Below are 8,281 nucleotides of genomic sequence, written 5' to 3'. Positions count from 1 at the left end.
ACGTCCATCGAGTTGGTGATGCCATCCAGCCATCTCATCCTCTGTCGTCCCCTTCTCCTCCTGCCCCCAATCCCTCGCAACATCAGAGTCTTTTCCAATGAGTCAACTCTTCGCATGAGGTGGCCAAAGTACTGGAGTTTCAGCTTTAGCATGATTCCTTCCAAAGAACACCCAGGGCTGATCTTTCGAATGGACTGGTTGGATCTCCTTGCAGTCCAAGGGACTCTCAAGAGTCTTCTCCAACACCACAGTTCAGAAGCATCAATTCTTCAGGTCCTGTGCTATGCATTGGGAAAACAAAAATGAATAAGACATATTCTTTATTCTCAGTGCAAAGCCATTAATATGTTACATTGATCAAAACTGACAAAAACTGAGGCTTACTAGATTTTTTCCCACTTTTCCGTTGACAGTAACTATATAACGGTACTAATCTTTGCTTCATTTTATGTTGTATAGATACCAAATAAGAGTGTACACACAAGACCAATGTTATGCTAATCTAATCACTCATTATTATATCAGAGCATTTCTAAAAGAGTAAGAATTGTTTTATGGACTTGAGAAGAAGCAAGATCAATATGTTTTCCACTGTGTATGTTTTTATATAACTAGCCCAGAATTCCAAGGCACCTTATAAAAAGGTCTATAAAATTGCAGTGAAGCCTGATAGTAAACCTAGAAATTGAACGGTATAGCCATTTGATTACTTTTTACTACCTAGCCTCTATGAACTTATTTGTTTCCTTTGCAAATTAAAAGTGGTGTGTGTGTTTTTAATTTTTCCACTTTTAATTAAAATCTTGAGATAGGACAATATTTAGTATAAGCTAAATCTCAGTCTATCTGCATATATTCAAGGGAAGGCCATCATTTGGGGCCATTTTAAACTTTCAAAACCCTTTGAGAGAAGGATATCAGTAAGGTGCTTATCAAGCAAGTCACCTTACACTTGAGCTAAATAAGTAAGCAACAGACAAAAAGGGAATAGACAACAGTGCTGTCTCGCTTATATACATTTGTGTACATCATTATCATTCGATTCCTATAAGAAGGTAGTCGCTTTACTTTGAAGTTACTTTACTTTTACTGGAAGACAGAAAAAAAAAATCTTCCTTGCAGAGCTGTTGTGGGAGTAAATGAGACAGTGTAAAGGAAGTTCCTGGCACACAGCACTGTTACATAAATGGTTTCTATTGCTGAGAGGGTATAGCTTAGTGGTTAAGGGTTAGGCTTTTGGAGTCAATCACCTGGATCTGTATCCTGGTCCCACAGCCAACTGCCTGGGTAAACTTGGGCGCATTGCTACAACCTTGTCTGTAAAATGGAGACAGGAACCACCAGCATCAATTATGCACTGCTGTGTAACAAATCACCCCCAAACTTAGTGGCTTACAATAATAAACATTTGTTATCACATAGTTTCTGTGAGTCAGGAATTCAGGAGTGGCTTAGCTGGATGGTTCTGACTAAGGACCTCTCATGTGGTAGCTGTCAGGATGTTAGCCAGGGCTGCACTCACCTGAAGGCTTGACTGGGGCTAGAGATCTGCCTCTTAGATGGCACACTCACAGGGCTGCTGGCAATTCTTTGCTGGCTTCTGATGGGAGGCTTCAGTTCCTCAGTCCATGATCTCTCCATAAGGCTGTCTTGAGACTGTCCTCACAGCATGTAGCTGACTTCTCCCATAGTGGGTGATCTTAGAGGGAGAGAGAGGAAGGAGGAAGCTGCAACAGCTTTTGTGACCTGGTCTCAGGTCATGACATCTATGCCACCATTTCTACCATATTTTATTTGCTGGAAGCGACTCACTAAATGTAGCCCACACTCAAGGAGAGGGGAGTTTATTAATAGTTCTATTTCTGATTGGTGGGCTACAGTCCATGGGGTCGCAAAGAGTCGGACACGACTGAGAGGCTAACACACACTACTTTTTGAAGGGAGCTGCTGAAAATCCCAGAGACGGGGGAGCCTGGTGGGCTGCCGTCTGTGGGGTTGCACAGAGCCGGACATGACTGAAGTGACTTAGCAGCAGCAGCAGTCGTGTCCAACTCTGTGTGACCCCAGAGACGGCAGCCCACCAGGTTCCCCTGTCCCTGGGATTCTCCAGGCAAGAACACTGAGTGGGTTGCCATTTCCTTCTCCAATGCATGAAAGTGAAAAGTGAAAGTGAAGTCACTCAGTCGTGTCTGACCCTCAACGACCCCATGGACTGCAGCCTACCAGGCTCCTCCGTCCATGGTATTTTCCAGGCAAGAGTACTGGAGTGGGTTGCCATTGCCTTCTCCATTTGAAGGGAGAAGTAAGGGTAAATTTTTGTAGAGATATCTTAAAACCACTCCATGACTTCAGATAATCCATGCAAAATGTTGAGCACAACACCTGGCACACACTAAGCACTCAAACAATGTTGATTAATATTATCTCTAAAGAAAGATCAATAGACTGCTATTTAGCTAGGGTATAAATATGATTTCATCTGGATAAAGACATTAACACATGAGAAAGTAATCTATTGATATTTTAAAATTATGTAGAATTGCGAATGTTCAGTAGAAACAGGTATCTGAGACAACAGGTATTTCTAACATACTCCTCTGGCTTTACGTCTCTTTCATAATTAATTGAGCACTATGTTGGGGGAAAGGGAAATGGATGTAGAGGACTACCCTAAAATCACCAGGTCAGGGGTTTCAGGACTATGAAATTATTTAGGCCAGATGAAGGAAGCTAGGATTACTCTCCATTTTGTGCCCCAATTCTCACTGTTATTTTTCTGCTGCTAGCTATAAAATTAGCTGTCTTGCTTCTTTCAAAGCCAAAGACAGCACATCTCCATTATCTTATTAGATATTCCTCTTGAAACAAAAAGCTCTTCTATACCAGTATCAGCATCTATTAGCACAGCCACACTCCAGCTCCCTGGATACCACTGATCTCAGATGATCTGAGCGTTCTAGACTAAGGTAGACCAGGGAATCTACAGCCTTCCTAGTGGATTGAAAATGGAGCAGGGAAAGGGGGTGGGTTGGAGGAGGCTTCTAGATTAACTATTGTCTGAGAGGATTTTAAAAATAGCCAAGTTTCAGGCTTCTTCCTAGAGGGTTTATATTTCTTCAAGAAAATCCCCCAGCAATTGTGGAGTCCATAATATTCACTGCTATTTATGCTGCCAGCCTGTGGTTAAAGAACATTTCTTAAGATGGCTGCCATTCTGTAAGATACTGTAAAATGGGTATAATAATAAAAAAAAATAAAATGGGTATAATAATATTCTTAGCTGAGGGACATACTCTGGTCACCCAGCAAGGTCTTCCTAGCAGTCACCTCCACCTGCCTGAGGCCACTTATTGTGATTGCTTGGGACTCTTTGCCTGAGGTTCTTTCCCAGGCTGTGGGAGCATATTTCACCTGCATCTTGGGAAAACTGAAAATTTTGGAGAGTTATTGCCTGGAAGAACTTCCAGAATGGTGGAGAAACACCCTAGCGTCTCATCTTCTGGGAGAGGAGAAGCTTCTCCATCATCTCTTGGAACTCCCTGGCGAATCCTGAACTCCAGTCGCCTCCAGAAGTAACTGGCTTGATAAAACACCTATTATTGGCTTCCTTCTCTTCCCTGTCTCACTTGACCACGCTCTTGGGATTAGCTCTCAAAACCATGAACACTTAGATCTTTGTGTCAGGGTCTGCTTTCGGAGAAAACCAAACTAAGATATCACTCATAGGGTTGATGTGAGGGTTGGAAGAAATGGTGTATGTACAATACCTGTCATAATATAATAACAGTGGCTAGCATTTCTTGATCAGTTTCTTAGAGTCAGTACTGCGTTAAACACTTTACAAATATTAATTCATCTAACTCTGTTAATCTTCATAAACAACCCGTTAGTATTACTCTACTACAGATGAGATTGAGACACAGAGAAGGTAACTTGCCCAAGATCATAGACTATTCAAACCACTGAAACTATTATTCAAGCAGTAAACATGGCAATATTCTTTCAGGATGCTCAAATGGTTCTTTGAGTTATTGGAGCTCTAACTTATTGAGTTGACTTTTGGAAATTTTGGCTTGTTTTCTGTGTATTATTGACAAATGGATAACAATATTTTGAGAGATACTTTTTTCCTGTTGCCTCTGCTTAGGAGGGCTTCTGTAGGGAAAGTGACAGATAGATCCATGAGGGGGGATTTATACATGTCATTCAGATGCCCTCTACACAGAGGTCAACTACATCCAAGATGTGGGGCGCGGGGAGGATGAGGAGAGCAGGGGACAATGTTCATGGGTGGTTAAGAGAAGAACTGATGGTTCCTTCTCCCCTCTACTTCCTACAAACCCCAGTTTTGGTTGTGGGGAGTGAGGGCTGGTATGGGAACTGATCAGGCCCTCAAAGGAGCTGGAGTAGACAGGAACAAGGACAGACCACTCTGCCTGATCACTTCAGGTCCCTCAAGCCACAATCCTAGCAGGTGATGATGGTGATGGGAAAAGGGGGAGAGGGATGGGATTTAATTCAAACACAACATTCAAGTAGACTAAATTGATTTTTGATAGCTACAAAAACACAGGAGTCAGAAAAACTGTCCAAAATGTGAAGGGACACAAAGGGCAAATTTGCTGTAAAAACATGGCTCATAGAAGTCACTGAAGAAAAAGAAATTGCTTCCAGTTTATACCCCACAGAATTGAGCCTGCTCAACAATATAAAGTCCTTACTATAGGCCAGGTACTCTGTGGAGCATTTCACAAATAGTCATTCACATAGACCTGTGAGGTGATCACTCTTATCATTTGTCATCATCCCCATTTTACAGGGGAGGAAACTGAGGCACAGAGAAGTTGAGCAATTTGCCTAAGGATATAACTAGAGCTGGCATTTGATCACAGGCAATCTGGCTCCCAAGTCTATGGCTTTAGCCATTAAAGCCACACTGCCTTGCCAACCATCCACTTTCATATGGCATTCTATTCTGATGTGGTTTTTCCCTCTTAGGTCTTTTGAGGCTGACATTTCTCTTCTGTCTACCCTGTTTGTGGCTAAACTTAGTGCCTGGAAGACAGGAATAGAGGTTTTAATAGTTTAAACTGAGGTACTGGACTTGCATTTCTAAAATGACATTTTCCCAAATGGTATGAACTTTAAATGAAAACATGTTAAGATCTGACAGTCTGATTTAAGCTCTGAACAGGGCCAGTGAATAACTAATGCTGACCTCTTCTGACAAACAAAGTTACACATTGATTTGATTCTTAACTTTTTCTCCTAGATTTTAATTGCTTTATGAAGTCTAGGCCCAGATAGGCATTTCATAAATGCTTTTTGACAATGATTAGAAAGCTTATTTAGTCTTCAAGACTTGTTCCACATATATCCAGGGTAGAAATGTCTTACATCTCTATGACTACTTGTTCATTTATTATTGAGAGCCATAATAAGTAGCACACATGGATGCTTCTGAGGCATCTAATAGAAACTCAAATCCAAACTGCAAGAAAAGGTAGAATTTGTTTCATCAGACAAGTCAATGGTGTCATTAAGAAGCCATTTTTTCCTTTTTTTTTTTTTCAACTCTGCCTTATTTATATAGGCTTTGATCTAAGTCTGATTTTCCTCCTAGTAACAAAATGGCTGCCAGTAGCACCTGGGATATATGCTTCCTTATTCATCCAGCAGGATAGACAGGGAAAACCTCTTTTTCAAACCATAGGCTAAGTCCTTTCCTTCAGTCTAGTTGGGCCACATGTTGATTGGCTAAGAGAAATAAGCCCCCACTGCCCTGGAAACATGGACAGCTGAACACAGTTGCAGTTCTATTAGTAGAAAGAAGGAGCAAATAAATGCTGAGGAGGTTCTGAAGCTGTTTCTTCATCTGGAAAAAAGTAACCTATCAGAGAATCTTGCACAGAATCATAAGGCTCAGAGATTATGTAGGGTTGCCAGATTTAGCAAAGAAAAATACAGAATGCTCAGTTAAATTTGAATTTCAGATATACAGCAAATAATTTTTAGGATGAGTATGCACACCTTTTTCTACAAACACTACAAATTTATACATTGATTTGGTTTTTAAGCTTTTCTCCTAGATACTGATTGTGTTATGAGGTCTGGCACCAGAGGGGCCTTACACAAAAAATTTTTTTTCTTTTGACAGTGATTAGAAAGCTTATTTAGCCCTTTACCCTTGTACCACATGTATCTAGGATAAAAATACATACTTTTACTAAAAAATTATTCATTGTTTATCTGAAATTCAAATTTAACAAGCCTCCTGTATTTTATCTGGCAACTCTAAATGTATGCAAAGTTCTTGGCACATAGCAGGCATTCATTCAGTGTTAAGTATTAGTGTTCTTTCTAAATAAGAAAAGAGCTTAGTTAAATGGCAGCATGGTGCTTTTTAACTCTTATGAACATAGAAAATATATGCTGTTGATCAAAATTGCAATTCACTGAACTAGATGTGACTCGAAGAACCCCTTCACCACCACTCAAAATGAGATCAAAGCAAAGGTCCCTAAGAGGAAGGTCATATTTGCATACATGGGATGGCACATTATAAAGCATCTAATATTACCACTTAAAACTAAATCGAACCTGTAGCACCAGATACTTAGTTATTGGCTTTTCTTTATTTTATTCAGAATCTATACAAATAAACCAGTCTTCATTTGATTCAAAGGTAATGCTGCTACAGTTCCTGGGACAAAGGCACTAACGTACAAGGTTAACAATGGACTGATTGCCATAGGAATCTAGCTCCACTTGGGTGAAGCTTGAGCAACTGTTACTTTGCATCTGGAGGTGGCATGAAACTCTGCAAAGCTCTCTGCTGTTGTCTCTGACTCCATTTTCCCTCACTGCTCATTCACTGTTCCTACCTATAAAATTTTCTAATATGCTTCCTGAGAAGCTGAAGGGAAAGCAGGCACCTTCATTTCCTCATCAAATATTCACCATATTATGAAAAAGAAAACCCTATTGACTGGGCACTGAACGGTCAAACCCAGCATATTGTTACATATTGTTACCAGATTCACAACAGGAATAGATCAAGTCGATTTTATCCAAGATATCTAACTCCCGTTACAGTACAGTACTGAGTATTTCTAATTTGGTGGCTGCTATGATCTCATACACTGCTTATTTTCTGTGCTTGTCCTATAAACCAGAAAAAAAAACAAAACTATTTTTCCCGTTTGTTTTTGAAGTGGGAATTATTATGCAGCTTTACATAGATTAGTCTGCAATGTCTTTAAAAGTATTATTTGTCTCAGATTTCAAGAAGTGGCATTGGAAATTATCTCCTTCCATTTCATCACCTCTTCATTCTTGTTGGAAGCCTGATCCATAGTAGGTATTAAGATCTTTACATTTCTACTGGTTGGGCGATGACTTCATTGCTTTCATGCCAGCTGGGGAATCTTGTGTGACTGAGCACTGGACCGAAGCAGAACTGTGGGTTAGCTGCTGCTGCCGCAACAGCCGTTTGCATGTATCCAGCTGCTGTGGACAGAATCCTCAGGCTACTAGTTCTTTGCACCTAAATCACCCAAGGGATCGCAGACTGAGGGACGAGCGTATGTGTGAATGTGTGTGTGTGTGAACATGGGCAGCTGCAACAGTTGGGCACCAGCAGCAATGGATTTCGATATGATTTTTACCAACAACGGAGATAAACCATCCTCCATCCTTTATTTCCAAGCAGTGCCTCGGTTTCCGCCCCAAATGTGCTCTACCCTCTCTTCTCCAATCCCTCCCTCCTCCCGCACGTGTCCCTGAGGAGGGAGGCCAGGATAGTTGCGCTGCAGGCAGGATTCCCCCTGTTTTTCCGCAGTGACAGGCGGATTCCCGGGCCTCCTCGGCCCCCCACCCCCGCAGCCGCCCCTTTCTCAGTCACGATCTTCCCCCTCATGCCCCCCTCCCTTCGTCAGCTTGCGGCTCGGTCCCGCCCCTCCCAGCCGCTCAGCCCAGGTTGCTAGGGCCTGGCGGGGCAACCAAACGTGGCGCGCGAGGAGGCGCGGCGCGCGCGTACGCGCGCAGACGAGCTTATACGGGGAACCAGCAGTCTACTGCTTTGGGGACCAGAGCACGAGCCGCGCAGGCGGGGCGCACGAGCCCGAGCCCGAGGACGAGCGCTCTCTCCTTATTGGTTCCAATCAGAAGTGGGCGGGACGGAGGAGGGACCTGTCAGAGTCTGAGGCGCTTCTCCATTGGTCCGAATTGGACGGTTGGGGCGGGGCAGTTAGCAAATTAGGCTGCGCGTTGCCCGAGCGAG

The sequence above is a fragment of the Capricornis sumatraensis genome, chromosome X (genome assembly GCF_032405125.1).
Source record: "Capricornis sumatraensis isolate serow.1 chromosome X, serow.2, whole genome shotgun sequence".
NCBI classification, from domain to species: domain Eukaryota; kingdom Metazoa; phylum Chordata; class Mammalia; order Artiodactyla; family Bovidae; genus Capricornis; species Capricornis sumatraensis.
Note: the sequence above shows the minus strand (reverse complement) of the source record.